We start from the raw sequence: 16,819 nt of genomic DNA on the forward strand, positions 1-16,819 counted from the left end.
TCTGCAAAATCCAGTCTCCCCATCTGGCCCTGGTCCTGCCTTATTAGATAGTTCTCATTTTGTGTTTTGGATAATTTTGAGAGTACCCGGTTCCTATTATAATACTTAATATATTGTCCAATGTCTTCTATAATACTTAATATATTGTCCAATGTCTTTCTTCGTCATATCCATGCATATATATGGACATACATATATTACATGAAAATACACACATATATAATGACCTCATGCAGGATCATTTGTCTCTCAGAGTACTTATTTCCAATATATGAATAGATGGTATGTCTGTGTCTATATATATACATTAATCAAATTACTGTTTTATGTTTGCTATATGCAATCATCTATATTCATATATAATACTTCTCGGGCATTCCAGGATCAAAGTTAAAGTCTGGCTTGAGGACCAGGCTCGGTGGCTCACACCCGTAATCCCAGCACTTTGGAGGCCGAGGTGGGCAGACTGTGTGAGCTCAGGAGTTTGAGACCAGCCTGGGCAACATGGCAAAACTCCATCTTTACCAAAAATACAAAAATTAGCCGGGTATGGTGGCACACACCCGTAATCCCAGATACTTAGGAGATGGAATGGGAGGATTGCTTGAACCTGGCAGGCAGAGGTTGCAATGAGCTGAGATGGCACCACTGCACTCCAGCCTGGGTGACAGAGTGAGACCCTGTCTCAAAAAAAAAAAACAAACAAAGAAATCTGGCCTGAGGCTGTGATGCGCCACTCTGGTGTACCGAAACCACCTCCTACTTCTCTCTCCCACACACAACAATTAAGTTCCTTATTTACACATCAGAACTACGGCAAAAACATCAATGACAAGTACAACATCTGACCATTCCATGAAGATGGTAGGACTGTTCCCAAACCCTTCTGCTTACAACTTAAGGCCACACCAAAGGGCCGTGGTTCTCCTCAACGGCGCTAAAATGGCCTCAGCCTATTTCCAGCCCTGCCGCTTGACTCACAGACTGTAATCAACTACTGTAGAACACGTGTGCTCTACTTCATTCATAGGAACGAATGCCTTCACCATAACGTGTTGGAAATCTGTTTTTGGATGCATGAAAATGACAAGCAGAAGGGGTGATTTTGTATTCTAAGAGTCCAGAACAAAAGAATGTCCTTTCATCATGGCTAAGGGAGTATTCTGCACAGACCAGTGTAATCTACTCACGACCTTTCCAGTTCCTTTGGGTGCCTGTTGTCATTTTAGCTCTGAGTTATGTATTAAGGTTACCTGCTTTAAAAAAATAAGTAAAGACAAGAGATAGAACTCAGTAGAGAAGGTGAAATGTATTGCTATGTCTCCTTCAGTCGTCTTCCCTGCCTGTCTGCAGGGATTCCACCGTGCAACCTCATCACACATCTCCGTGCTTACTCTCATCGCATCGATGCTGTGATACTGGCAAAGGCCTTGTCAGTGAGTTTCCTTAATGAGGAAGGTCTCTGCTACCTGAGAGAAAAGCTCGAGCTCTGCTTGGCTCATGACATTCATATGTGGAGTGTCAAGAGTTTACGTTTAAAGAACTGAAAGAGGCCGAGTGCAGTGGCTCACACTCGAGAGGCCGAGGCAGGCTTATCACGAGGTCAGTTCAAGACCAGCCTGACTAATATGGCAACACCCCATCTCTACTAAAAATACAAAAATTAGCTGGGCCTGGTCCAGGTGCCTGTAATCTCAGCTACTTGGGAAGCTGAGGCAGGGAGAATCGCTTGAACCTGGGAGGCGGAGGTTGCAGTAAGCCAAGGTCACACTATTGTACTCCAGCTGGGGCGACAGAGTGAGACTCTGTCTCAAAAAAAAAAAAAAAAACTGCAAGAAAGATGAATAAACACACTTTTTTAAAAACCTATGTTCACTACAGCACTTCAAAAAATGATGTAGGAAAAGCTAAAGTAAAACATAACACGCAAAGATGCATTGATTTCTTTCTCCCAATTACATGTACTACAGCTGTAAGTCTATACATATATGCATACATATACATGAACATGACTCAAAGTTTAAGAAATAGAAGGTTGTTGACCAATTGCATGTTTTTAAAAGTTTTTCAACAATTATATATTTTATAACTTTTAAAATTTTACTTTGAAAAGATGCCATAAATCTCCCAGAGAAGGCTGAGAAGCCTGGCTTCAAACACCAATTGCCTGAAGTCCACAGAAGGCTGAGATGACACCAGTTTCCTGCCCTGGCTGCACATCACATTCACCGGGGAAGCTTTCAAAACTATTAAATGGCAAAGTATCTGACACACAGTAGCTAATCAACACACAGGAATTTCTCTATTTTTCCTTCCACCCTATGTCCAATCCCATATTTCCCAAAATGCCTACAGAGTACATTCTGACATCTCACTAGCCCCTCACTCAGTAGTTTAAAGTTTCCTACAAATGTCACCACATGTCCCCCTTCTTTTGTCAGAGCCAGTGAGTTGCCAGGGGGTTTCCACATGACCTATGCTATATTTTCTGCCTGTTTCTTCCTTGTGCTCTCTCTCACCTGCATAATGACCTTGAACTGTGTCCCCACTTTAAGCTCACAGTCACCTCCCTGCCGCCTGGGGAACCTCTCCACAGTACAGGTGTGATCGCATCTTTCCCATTGCCACCTCCTCAGAGGCCACCTACCAGCAGGGATGTCCCTGTCTCTGTACTTTTGTCTATGTGTTCCCCTTTCTGGGACCCTATGTTCCAGGCAACAGAATCAGATAATGGGCAAAATGGATGACTTCCCCCAGTCTGGTCCCTATTTCTCCATCAGCTTTCTGCTGATGCTTTCTCTTTCCCATCTCCCGTTCTCTCCACCAGCGGTGTCCATCTCCAGGTCAAGTGTTCTCTTCCCACGGCCCTTGTCACTTATGTGTATGTGGGATGCTTTAATATTTATAGGGAAGACCTATGGGATTGGTGAAAACACAAGTCATCAGGTCCATTGTGTGATTTATTCCAGGGCTTGCCTTTTCTCTTAGTTTGGATTTGTGGATTCTCTTCTTAAACTACATTACCCAGACACCCAGTGGACAGATACTACATTATTGTTTTGTTTCCATACTGGTATAAATATAGTCATCTTCACAACTGAATATATCTCTTCCATAAAATTTCATTAAGTAAGAGCAAAATGTAATTTCAAAAGTCAAAGTTGGAAATATCTAAATATTTGGCAAGAGCTGGCTGGGCATGGTGGCTCATGCCTGTAATCCCAGCACTTTGGGAGGCTGAGTCTGGCAGACCACTTGAGGTTAGGAGCCCCAGACCAGCCTGGCCAACATGGTGAAACCCATCTCTACTAAAAAGACAAAAATTAGCTGGCATGGTGCACAGGCCTGTAATCCCAGCTACACAACAGGAGGCTGAGGCAGGAGAATCACTTGAACCTGGGAGACAGACATTGCTCTGAGCTGAGAGCATGTCACTGCACATCAGCCTGGGTGAGAGTGAAACTATGAAAAGAAAAAAAAGAAAGAAAAAGAAACATCTAAATAAATACCTAAAGGCAACAGAACTTAAAAACCATCATTATTCACCAAACTAAAATTACATGTCTTAATGAAAAGCAAGTGGCAGAAAGTCTGGTGTGCTATGTGGTATGGAAATTCATCAGTGAGTCCTGCCCAGACTGAATCCATGTTTTTGTATTTTCTCACAGCTGAAAATATTAAATCCAGACAGAATCTATGAAGCAACAACTGCATGTAGGAAGCCAGCCTATTTAACTTGAGATCAACTGAGCTACAGAGGATGTACATGGCTCTCTTGTAAAGAGGTGAAAAGAGATTTCAAAAAGCACTGTCGTCAGCGGAAAGGACCTTTACAACCAGATGACGCTCTGGCTGTGTTCAGCTACCTTCCTTTGCTGGGGAGAAGGCACATTAAAAAGACACAGCTGTCTATTTCAGTGTACGCACGCTTGGTAGCATGGGTGTTATTTACTGATAAAAAGCACATGATGGAGATTTTAAAACAGGGTTTGTCCTGTCAGTCAAATTAGAGAGGCAGGATGTCCTCTCCAAGCAATTACCGTGAGGGCCCGCAGCATGGAGGCCTGCCAGGTCAATTACTGCAGGGCTGGAAGACACATGAAGACAGATCGCCTTAATTCTAAACAGGAGCATCAGTAAAATAGAAATCAGGGGACATATTAACACAATGAACAATACCTTAAGACTGTGGCTTTGGCAAGAGCTGCAAAATGTATTTATATTGAGTCTTTCTCCATGTAAAGATTTTTTTTTAATTAATGAGAATGAATGTATGGAAATGCTATTGTGAAATAACATTTGTATCTTTATTTCTGGAGAAAAACATTTCTCAAAGGAAAATTAGGATTCTATAATTTTCATCTCATCTAGAACATGAGATACATGGGTAAATTTGCATTTGGAAAACTGGCCAATGATATTTCATAATTGTTCATGTCCCTGACACATCAGTTTGCCTTCCATTTTTCCTATACTAAGATTGATTTCAGTTTTGAATTTCCGTGTCATTTTTCTCCTCTCTACTGCACCTACAGCTTCTTTGTCTAAAGGAAAAAAAATATTAAGAGATCAGCCGCATCCTTTGGAGGATTTACATCATCGACTACCTGAATACCAGGGATACATTCCTTTGTTTTATATTCAGATTCCAGGAGTCTCATGGAAATGCGTTAAACATCAGAAAAAAATGCTGGCTGCTTGAATCACAGCTTAATTGTTTGTGAACTAGATCCTGATAGTCCTGCAATAACAGAAGAAAATCCCTGTCAACAGTGATGTAGAGAAAATACTGGGCTGCTGACACTGAATTTTGCAGCTACGTAAAATTTAATGCTGATCAGTAAACTCTCAAATTAAACAGTTAAAGATTATAAAAATACATCCAGAAGATGTAAATTAAAACCAAAATATCAGAAATACCACTGTCATAATTTCCCACCTAAGTAAAGGGTTGTTTCTCAAAAAAAAAAAAAATTGTGGAGAATTTATTTTATTTTTATTTTTTGAGATGGAGTCTTGCTCTGTCACCCAGGCTAAAGGGCAATGGTGCAATCTCAGCTCACTGCAATATCTGCCTCCTGAGTTCAAGTGATTCTTCTGCCTCAGCCTCCTAAGCCACCATGCCTGGCCATGAATTTAAATAAATTCAAAGATCCTATTAATGTGTCTTAAAACCCCAATAATACAGGTAGGCAGAAAAAGGTGCCAAAAGTTGAAACAATGTAAGTCAACTCAGTTTCCCCAATTTAAAATTATAAGAGAATATTAACTGGTGGCTCACGCCTCTAATCCCAGCACTTTAGGAGGCCGAGACGGGTGGATCTCCTGAGGTCAGGAGTCCGAGACCAGCCTGGCCAACATAGTGAAACCCTGTCTCTACTAAAAATATAAAAATTAGTTGGGCGTGGTGGTGGGTGCCTGTAATCCCAGCTACTCTGGAGGCTGAGACACGAGACTCACTTGAACCCAGGAGGTGGAGGTTGCAGGTTTCTGTCTCAAAAAAAAAAAAAAAGAGAAACAGAATATTAACTGATACTTATCAAAGTATAGAAATTAAACATAGTGTGTTGTCTGTCTCTGTGTATTGTTTGTATATTTCTGTCTCAAAAAAAAAAGAGAAACAGAATATTAACTGATACTTATCAAAGTATAGAAATTAAACATAGTTTGTTGTCTGTCTCTGTGTATTGTTTGTATAGGTAAGATATTACATTAAAAATTCAAAATTACCAGTCAATTAGCCAGTGATTTGCTAATACCAAGTCAGTTAATAGCAAAACAAGGTAGTAATAAATCTACAAAATTAAAAATAAGAGCCAGGCACAGTGGCTCACACCTGTAATCCCAGCACTATGGGAGGCCAAGGCGGGTAGATCATCTGAGGTCAGGAGTTCGAGACTAGCCTGGCGAACATGATGAAACCCCAATTCTACTAAAAATACAAAATTAGGCAGGAGCGATGGCAGGCACCTATAGTCCTAGTTACTCGGGAGGTTGAGACAAGAGAATTGCTTGAACCCAAGAGAGAAAGGTTTCATTACACTCCAGCCTGGGCAACAAGAGCAAAACTCCAGCTCAAAAGAAAAAAATTAAAAATGAGAGCAAAGACCCTAGACTTTCTGTACATGTCTGTTCAAGTACCTGCCATGTGTCATTCTCACTATATAGGGAGCAATCTCTAAAGTCACTGATGTCTACATGTCTTAAACTTTTCACCATTTTTGATGTCTTAATAATTTTAAATTACAATCCAACTTAAAAGGGCAATGTAGGATTAGAATAGAAAGAGGTCTTCAGAAATCCTCACCTGAATTTCACAACTCCCTGTACAATGGAGGCCTCTCTTTCTTCCCTGATACTTCCTTAGGGTTTTCAAACATGGAGTCCCTCCTAGGTGCCAAGAGGTTGTACAGTATAACCGCTAAGCTTGGGCAGTACAACAGGTTAACAAAGCTGCCGAAACCCTTGCCCTCGGGTGGGGAGACAGACATGAGGCTGAGTAAGTCACACAACCTGTAAGGATGGTGATGAATGCACAGTGGATCATTTCATATAGGGTGATCAGGGAGGCCTCAGGATAAGGTGACATTTCAGGAAGGCCTAAAAGTTGAGGCATGTATCATGCAGATAACTGGGAGAGGTGTCGAGACAGAGAGGTCAAGGGCATGGGCACAGGGCCAGGGGCCAGCAAAGAGGGCCATCCTAGGCTCTGGACTCTACTACTGCTGGGATGGATGGCCCTGGGAAGTTCTTGCAGAAGAAACATAAAGCAATCATCCAAGGTGACTGTTAAATGAAAATCCCCCGGACTCTCAATCTGGACTTCTGATTCAGTAGGCTTGAGGCCCAGGGATTAAGATTTCTTTTTCTTTTTTTAAATATATGAAGGGGAGTTTATTAAGGAGTATTGACTCATATAATCACAAGGTAAAACCCCACAATAGGCCTTCTGCAAGCTGGAAGGAAAAAGGAAGCCAGTCTGAGTCCCAAAACCTCAAAAGCAGGGAAACTGACAGTGCAGTCTTCCGTCTGTGGCTGAAGATACACCCAGGGTCGGAACTTGGCATCCTTCGATCCAATCAAGTTGACATTCAATATTAGAAGAGAGGGAAATGAGAAAACTTAGAGAACTGTGAGGGGTATGAATAATTTTTAGTAGAATTGAATGGGCCCAAAGAGCAGACAATAGTTTGTAATATTCTCTTTGGACACTAAATGGGACAGATAATCAGACAATGGCCTTGGACAAAGTTTCTCTGAGCTCTGGGAGAGATGATGACAAATTGCAGAAAGGCAAATAGAACTTCACTGTGAACAAGGCGGTCTTATTTACTTATTTATTTGTTTCTTTACAGAGTGTTGCTCTTGTTGCCCAGGCTGGAGGGCAATGGCACGATCTCAATTCACTGTAACCTCTGCCTCCCGGGTTCAGGTGATTCTCCTGCCTCACCCTCCTGAGTAGCTGGGATGACAGGCACTCACCCTCATGCCTGGCTAATTTTTGTATTTTTAGTAGAGACAGAGTTTCACCCTGTTGGCCAGGCTAGTCTCAAACTCCTGACCTCAGGTGGTCCACCTGCCTCAGCCACCCAAAGAGCTGGAATTACAGGCGTGAGCCACCGCACCCGGCCAGGGATTTAAGGTTTCTTAGTTTGCAGGCAGTTCAGTTGAGAGTGGCCCAAAGACCGTTCTCAGAAACACGTTTCTGAATCCCTCTTCTGTTTGCATGTTTTTGGTCAGCTACCCTCTGCAACAAGCAGCCATCATTTTGCAGCTGTTTAGCATTAAACAACTAGGCGAGATGATGAGAAGGAATACCCTAAAAATCAGAGTTAAAAACGAAGCCACTAGTTTTTGTCTCGCAAGAGAGTCTGGCTCCAGTATTTGCTAAGGTTTGCTGACATTCAATGATCGGCCAGTAACTGACAAACTGATGAAGTCTATGAGTATGGGCGTCCTGTGACTATCCTGGTCATTGATTTGATTAATGATTCTTGTGCCCTCAGGACTTATTACAACGCAAGGCTGGTGGGTTCGGTGAGCTTGTTAAAGTGAGGGTCAAGTCAGATATTGGCTGCTGTTGTTATATTACAGATACCCACTTTCCCGGGCTGTGGAAGGTAAGCACATCCAGATGATAGGAAGGACAGGTGCAAAGAATTAGTCCAAGGATCCTAAATATTTTCAGTTCAAGTGCTTCTTTTAGGGATATAACTTAGTATTTCCTCTCTGTTCCTTTACTGTCTAGATAGGTATTAAGTATTGCAGCAATGTAAACCATTGATACCAGATGCATTCTCTCTACATTATTTTATTTAAGCCTCAAAATAGCCCTGTGAGGTAACTACTGCATGGGTTAACCAAAGCCCAGAGATGTTACTTGCCCAAGAGTCACAGGGCTAACAAGAGGCAGAATTGAGACTCCAGACTATGCCTGATTAATCCAACACCCATATCTTAACCACTAAACTATACTGCTCCCTGAATCTGTAAGAAACATGCTTGCCAAAAATGTTTTACAGATGGCATTTCAACAAGGCAGCTTAATATTGAGATGCTGGTTAATTCTCGGAGACAGCTCGCCGCTTGGGCGCAGGAGCTATGACAGCGCGCGGGACTCCGAGCCACTTCTTGGCCAGTGTTCTCCACAACGGACTGGGTCGCTACGTGCAGCAGCTGCAGCGTCTGAGCTTCAGTGTCGGCAACAACGGCCCCTCGTCTAGCGGCGCCAGGTAGTTCGTGGAACGGGAGGTGATTGACTTCGCCCGACGGAACCCAGGGGTCGTAATATATGTGAACTCGCATCCGTGCTGCGTGCACAGAGTAGTGGCGGAATACCTTAACGGGGCTGTGCGCGAGGAGCGCATCCACTGCAAGTCGGTGGAGATCTCGACGCTGGTGCAGAAGCGGGCCAACCAGTCAGGCTAGGATGTGATCTGCATCCGCAAGCCCTTCCACACCGACAACCCTAGCATCCAGGGCCAGTGGCACCCCTTCACCAACAAATCGACCACGTTCCACGGGCTACGCCCCCGAGAGCTCCAGGATCCTGCCTCAGCCCAGCTGCAAGCACAGTGAAGAGTTGCCCCACCAACTCCAACCCCAGGCTTTGGACTGGTTCTCCAGTAGAGGTGGTTCTTCCGCTTTGGGAGTCCAAGCCCAGGTAGACAAATGGAACCCATCAGTGGGGAAGCTGACACAGGTTCTGCTTGGGATGAAGGACAGCTGCCTATCTATTTTCAGTGCCTGCTTCTGGGGGCAGTGACCTTTGTGAACCCTTTTTATTCAAGTGGCATCCCTAAAACCTGAGATGAGGAAGACTTCAAGGGTTTTACAGGGCCCTTGTTTTTGAAGTCCAAATTGGTAATAATGATCTCAAAACACAATGAGAAGTCTCAAGGCTGGCTTCTGAAGAATCGCCGATATCTTATTGGTACAACAACTGAGCTATAGAGAGCTCTTCTCTGCTCTGATGGGCCAGGCACTTTCTATCTGTGTGAATGTTTGTTTAAGGATTTAAAAAACCAGGGTTAATAAACTTACCCAAGGTCATTTCAGGTCTTACTTCAAAATGTGTGCATGTGTTAAGCCCAGGCCCCAAATTTCATTGTTTAAAAATAGACGCAGAACATATAACAATCCTCAGGGTGGTTAGCATCAAAGGCCATGTGTTTAATATAGGCCTGACCCCTGAATGGGAGAAGGGAGTGATTCTCAGCCCGAGCCCTGGGTAACAAGCTTTCTCTGGTCTTAGCTATACACCTCCTTCCCCCAGGGCCCCTCTTTGTGCAGAAGTAAAATCTGTTCCCTTGAGCCAGCTGGTGGGGGTGCTGAGAACCATGGGGAGGGCAGGAAGGCTGACTAGTGAGTATTTTCTAGGCTTAGTTTTTTTGTGTTTGTTTGTTTGTTTGTTTTTAAAGAGGGGGATGGTGGGGAAATGAGAGGAAATAACAATCTAGAAACCCTTGTAAAAAAAAAATTCTCAGAGACAGCGTGATGAACGAGGAACACTAGTTTTGGAGCAAAACGTATCTGGGGCTCAAATCATTTGACCACTAAACAGCAAGTGACTTGCTATGACTGAGTCCCCGGACCTTCATTCATAAAGAGAGAACGTTATGTCTCTCAGCAATGTAAGTGAGAAAATAAGTGCAATGCATGGAGCACACAGCACATAGCATAGATACTAATTCCTTCCCTACTGACTTGGAAGCAAATAACAACAGTTGCCTCCACCTCCCCCCAGGGCACAGGGCAGAGCACTCACACAAACCCCTTGACAAGGGATTAGAGGGTCATCTAGGTTAAGCTTGGGCTTCTGCAGCAGGAAGCTCACCGCTCTGCCGAGTACCTGAACCACTGATGGACACCTCCAGCCCCTCAGAGCATTATCCCTCCTACTGACCCCATGATTGCATCCCCCAGGACTGCTTCTCTGGGGCAACACTGAGCAAACCGACTCCTCTTTCCCGATGACAGTGCCACTAATGACCGAAGACAGTCAGTTGCTGGCCCCTGGTCTCTCCTTCTCTAAATTAAACAAGTCCACTTCAGTCCAAAGCATCTAAGATCACAATTTCTAAACAACACAGTATCCGAATTTTCCTCTGCTGGGAAAACTCTTCTTTTTCTGTGTCCTTTAAAGCCAGGACCAGGGACAAACATTCAGATTGACATTTTAAGCCAAGAATATGACTGGACTATTACACAGGCTAACCTAGAAAACTCGAGTTGATAATCCCAGGCTAATCTGAGAGGCTTTACCCGGAGCAGTCAAACCTGCAGAAGGTTTTCTCCCACTTCCCCTCCCAGTTCCACCCTTCACAGCAGCTGCTCACATCTTTTCTCCTCCCCTTTATTCCCACTGAGGCCCTGCCTCAGCCTTTGCTTCATCTCCTCAAGAATCTCTTCTTCCCAGCCCAATCTCAAACCCAGGCAGCCTTTGTTCTAATTTTTTCTAAAGTCTGTTCTAACTCTCTTGTCTCCCCAGTCAGCCAGTCGGCTCAGCAAAACAAAAGGACTTTCCCCAAAACAGCTCTCCTTATGAGGTAGAGGAGGAGAAAGTTCTATAATACTTGTAATTATTTGGACCCTGTCACTCTTTAAGTAACTCAGCCTAAGACAATTATTATTATTATTTTCTGTGGAGACAGAGTTTCACTCTGTTGCCCAGGCTGGAGTGCAGTGGCATGATCTCAACTCACTGCAACCTCTGCTTCCCAGGCTCAAGTGATTCTCCTGCCTCAGCCTCCCAAGTAGCTGGGGATACACGCACACACCGCCACACCCAGCTAATTTTTGATATTTTAGAGACAGGTTTTCACCATGTTGCCCAGGTTGGTCTCCAACTTCTGAGCCTAGGCAATCTGCCTGCCTCGGCCTCCCAAAGTGCTGTGATTACAGGTGTGAGCCACTGTGCCTGGCCGGACTATTATTATACCTGCACTTGATACCACTGGCTGACACTGAGCTTTCATCATCTTAACTCCTGCACAGATCAATAGATATCCTCAGTCCTGTCATTGCATACAATCATGTTTCGGAAAGCTAAACAAACAAAAAAACAGGGCAAGGGCTCTGGTGCAGCATCCTAGGGTCTAGAAGACAGCATCCTAGACCCTGGACCTGATGAAAGGTTTCTTAATATGAAACCTTAATTTCATCCTCATTAAGTCCAATCTGGGTTTAGCAAAACCCAAAATTATTCTTCCAGCTTATTGTAACCACTTCATTTTTTATTCTGTTATCTCTTGTACTATGAGCTTTCCTTTTCAGGTTTGTACCTTCTGTGAACGTGGTATGATTTCTATGTTTTCATGAGCATCATGGACAAAAATGCGGAGACGAAACTGACCAAGGAAAACTTTCGTTGTACTGATAAATCCATAGATGCATATAAAATAGGCAGCACATAATTGATACATAACCATATAAGATGCTCATAAAAAAAACACAACCCTGAGGACAAACAGAGACGCCAGGTAATGTCACTGCACTGAGTCCAATTGTCTCTAGAGCTCCACATGAACAAACCTGAGCTGCAAAATCATGTTATAGAGAAACCAATGGCTGCTCATCGCATGGAACTAAATGAAGATTCTAAGTTATGTGAAAGGGGCAGCCAGGAATGAAATGTTTATGTTATTTAAGTGACAGTGAAAGTTATCTTAATTATACAGCATAGGAGACTAGAAAGCTTTTTTGACGTTGCACAATTTTAGTGACGCCAGAAGCAAAGCGGCAGGTATTAAAATTTCATCCTTCTCAGTGGCATTTATTTCCTTGGTCTGATCATCAGTGATCTTGTATTTTTCTTTATCGTCTCACTTTAAATGTATGCACAGAATTTCTCTCCTACGTGAGCTCAAATGCATTTTATTTTTTATTTTCCTCATTCTTTATTTTATTTTATTTATTTATTTATTTATTTGCAGACAGAGTCTCACTCTGTCGCCCAGGCTGGAGAGCAGTGGTGCAATCTCTACTCACTGCAACTCTGCCTCCAGCTTCAAGCGATTCTCTTGCCTCAGCCTCCCAGGTAGCTGGAATTACAGGTGGTGCACCACCACGAATGGCTAACATTTGTATTTTTAATAAAGATGGGGTTTCACCATGTTGGCCAGGCTGGTCTCAGACTCCTGACCTCACGTGATCCGCCCGCTTTGGCCTCCCAAAGTACTAGGATTAGAGGTGTGAGCCACTGCACCCAGCCTCCAGTTCACTTTAGAATCTGAATTGTCCTGGTGTTCCACCCGGCATCAGGCTTAAGTTATCAGGAAGAGACACCAGTCTTGATTTCTGCAGACGGCTGGAACCACACAGAAGTTTGCTCCACTTCCTGGAACAGGTGGACAGAACATACTGGGATTTTAGGTGGTACAAGTAAGTTCCTTACCAGAGCAGCCACAGCTGCATATAACTTGCCCACTTCCCATTGGGCATTTGGTTATTTAGGTCTTAAGCATGCTTGATATAGCGATCATATTAACCTTTCTATACATAAGGAAAACAATCAGGTTATAATTATGTTCATGGTATTCTACTAGAGAATTAAAAAAAAAATTATATAACATCTATTACTCTAAGGAAATTAATGTCAGATGACACTAAAATAATTACGTTTGAATTAATCACAGATTGTATCACTTTGTTCTCTTCAACTTTTAAACATGTTTGATAAGTATAGTCTACCAAAGGAAAAATTAATAGAGAAAGGAATTCTGGAAATTTTCTCCTCAAAATTGGTAACTAGTAGAAGAAAAGATGCAGGGAATTAGCAAATGAATATGGTGCTTCAAGACTAAACAATCTAGGATATGTAACGGATGATTTAGTTCAGGGTTGTTATTAGAGGTCAGAAGTTTAAATAGAATTTCAGAGTCTATACTGTTCATTCCATCAGTGTATCTTCAATGGCACACAAGAAGCAGTAGTTATTCAGTTATCTTAATTTTTTACGTTATAAATGTTAAAGTTAAGCCAAAAGCAATTACCATGTAAAAGTGTATGTAGTTTCTTTTGTTTGTTTGTTTGTTTGCTTGTTTTTTGAGAAGGAGTTTCACTCTTGCTGCCCAGGCTGGAATACAATGGCATAACCTCGCTCACTGCAACCTCTGCCTCCTATGTTCAAGTGAATCTCCTGCCTCAGCCTCAGAAGTAGCTAAGACTACAGGCACACACCACCACACCCGGCTAATTTTTGTATTTTTAGTAGAGACGGGTTTCACCATGTAGGCCAGGGTGATCTGGAACTCCTGACCTCAGGCGACCCACCCACTTCGGCCTACCCAAGTGCTGGGATTACAGATAGGAGCCACCATGCCTGGCTTTCAACAGTTATTAACAGGGCCAAGATCTGATCAGAAGTTGCCTTGGACCTCACACATCCAGTGGTCTCCCACCATTCCTCATTAGGCTGTGCCAAGGAAACAAAGTCAGCAAGGATGGAGACACCATCGACCTCCCTCCTGATGCTGGAAGGAGGCCCCTACTTCCTCTCTGTCAGTTTTTTAAACATTCAGGAAAATGTGAATGCATACTTAGGTCTCTGCCTATATTCCCTGAGAGGAAATCATGCCTCAACATCAAACGCAAAGATCAGTCTTAAATCTGGACCCCGGAACAGGAATTTTCCTAATTAAGCACATAATCCCTTTTTTCTCTCTAGAAACAACCGACATTCAAATAATACTTCATTTCTTTTGGTTATTTAGGTCTTAAACATGCTTGATATAGTGATCATATTAACCTTACACTAGTTCTAACCTAAATACTAGTTAAATGGATTCTAATACAAACCAAAGAGACATGAATACAATTGTCCATTTCCTTTGGAAGGATGGCTACCATTCCTATTTAAGCTGAAAGACATTATCATTTGAAAGCCATTTGAGCTTGAGCGGTAATGAGCTCAGGTGCAAATTTCCTGATGAATGAGGCTAATAATGACACAAAATTTCAAAAAGACTAAGAGCTATTTCGTGGGTTATTTCCCATGGCAATCATCTCAAGTAAAATAACGTGACATTTTAGAAATGGCATTGGGTAAATAACTCTCAGGTGCATTTCACTGGTCCTCTCACTCCCCTTATCTTCCTGCTGACTGAGGAAGGTGAATGGTGTCCTCCACAAGAGGTGGCGATTCTTGATCCTTTTGACATAAAGAGATTTTCCATCAGATCATCCCATCTGAGGTTGTGATGGACTCAATCTTCCCGTCAAATCTAAATGTTGAAATCCTGCCCCCCAAGGTGATGGCATTAGGAAGTGGGGGCATTCAGAAGGTTATTAGGGGTACAAGGGTAGGGCTCTCATGAGTGGGATTAGAGATCCCAGAAGCTAGCTCTGCCTCCTTCCTCAATGTGAGGACACAGCCAGGTGGTCATCCTCAACCCAGAAGAGGACCCTCCTGGGAACTGGAACTTGTGGACACCTGATTTCCAGCCTGACTTCCAGCCTCCAGAAGTGTAAGAAATAAATTTCTGCTGTTTATAAGCCATCTATGGTAATTTATTATAGAAGCCCAAACTGACTAAAACACAGGTTTCTATGAAGTTTGTTTTGAGAAATAAGAAAAAGCTTGATAGTCCTGTTATTGGTTATCATTTCTCAGATATTATAAAAATTATGTCAACAGCACCCTCAACATATTATCTCTGGACAAACTGATGTGCTTCTAGAACTCTGAATTTATGTACTTAACTTTTATTATTAGTGATTGATTAGTTCTTTCCCCTTCCTTCCTTCCTTCCTTCCTTCCTTCCTTCCTTCCTCCCTCCCTCCCTCCTGGATTCAAGCAATTCTCCTGCCCCAGCCTCCTGAGTAGCTGGGATTACAGGCACCTGCCACCACACCCAGCTAATTTTTATTTTTAGTAGAGACAGGATTTCTCCATGTGGTCAGGCTGGTCTGGAACTCCTGACCTCAGGTGATCCACCTACCTCAGCCTCCCAAAGTGCTGAGATTAGAGGCATAAGCCACCTCACCCAGCTCAACTGATCAGTTTGTACACATATTTGCAAAGACAGATGAAATCAGAGCCCTGCCCTTGTGTAGCTAACAGTCTAGTAGGGGAGGTAGAAGGACAAAGCTAATAGTAATAGAATGCGATAATCTGTTTAATAGGGATTAATGTAAAACAAAAAGAAAAAGCCATACAGAGGAAGATGAAGCTAAATTTGTCTCACTGTTTGTCTGGTGTTTTATAGAGGTGGTAAAATTTCAGCTGGTGGTTCCCAGTAACCTCACCTTCACAATGGAAAATAAAGATCTATGTGCAGGTAGGTTAAGTTTACTCTCGTGATCAGGGTAGTGTAAGGGATAAAATAAGAACTATAATAATCATCAATATGTAGATAAAAGTCAAGGATTGTAAAATATCATCACAGAAACATTGGCCTTTAGGTGGAATGAAGCCTGCGTTAGGTAGGATTTCCTAAAAGCAGACCCTAAGTGAATTATTAGTAAGTGTTGTCCAGAGGGAGGAAAACGAAAGAAGGTCTAGGGGTTAGACAGGGAAAGGAAGGAAGCCCAACAAGGGTGTGTCATTAGGTAAATTATTGTGGAGGGTTATTTTGGCTCACTGCTACAAGAGAACTCTAGAGACACTTCTCAGAGTTGTCCTTTTTGGGGGATGGGCAGACCTTGAGGGGCGGGAGAAGGAGGAGCTGGAGTAAACATTCCCATCCTTGTCAGTCATTGATTAAAGACTGTCCCAGGAGTATGTAACTCACCAGGACAGGGTGGGCTCTTCCTCTGCTTGGTGAAGTTTCTGAGAAGTACAGCATCTGTTACAGGCCCATTTCAGAAGAGTTGGTTCTAGAGTCTACTTTATTAATATCTAAGCATATGTTAGGTTTTAAACAGAAAGCGACAAGTCTCTGGTGGATGTGCAATTACATCACACCATATTTAAGTTCTTACAAAGATAAAGAAGGAAGATGTGGGTTTCAGAAATTTTCTGGAAACTAGAAACACTTCCCTGTGTGTCGTGCTGTGGCAGTGCCATGTCACGCAGCCAACTGGAGTGGCGTGTGATGTAATGACATTGACTTCAGGTCCTGGTGAGAGGACTATCACCAGGAGGCCTCTGGCTGGCTGGTGGCTGCTCATATCCTACTCATACACACGTGACAAATCTCTAGGATTGAAACTGAGAGGATGTATGTAAGATTAAGCATAACAGCAAATTCTCTTCTGCAGGTAATTTCAAGACCCTTCTCACCATCTCTCTTAACGATCTAGTGATCTGATGCCTGTAATAGGTCTTCGCGAATGTTCCCCACCTCAAAGTAGTCTGTGGGACACACATACAGATGAG

At 42.9% G+C, this 16,819-nt stretch overlaps 1 protein-coding gene and 1 pseudogene across 6 annotated transcripts in view; one reads left to right on the forward strand and one right to left on the reverse strand.

Moving 5' to 3' along the window:
- PRKN (parkin RBR E3 ubiquitin protein ligase) overlaps positions 1 to 16,819 on the reverse strand; it is a 1,467,397-nt gene that overhangs the window by 1,276,282 nt on the left and 174,296 nt on the right. The gene's annotated exons all lie outside the window — the stretch shown is intronic.
- On the forward strand, positions 8,599 to 9,631 carry LOC108591420 (large ribosomal subunit protein mL43 pseudogene; annotated as a pseudogene).

Source organism: Callithrix jacchus, chromosome 4, assembly GCF_049354715.1.
Source record: "Callithrix jacchus isolate 240 chromosome 4, calJac240_pri, whole genome shotgun sequence".
Classification (NCBI taxonomy): domain Eukaryota; kingdom Metazoa; phylum Chordata; class Mammalia; order Primates; family Cebidae; genus Callithrix; species Callithrix jacchus.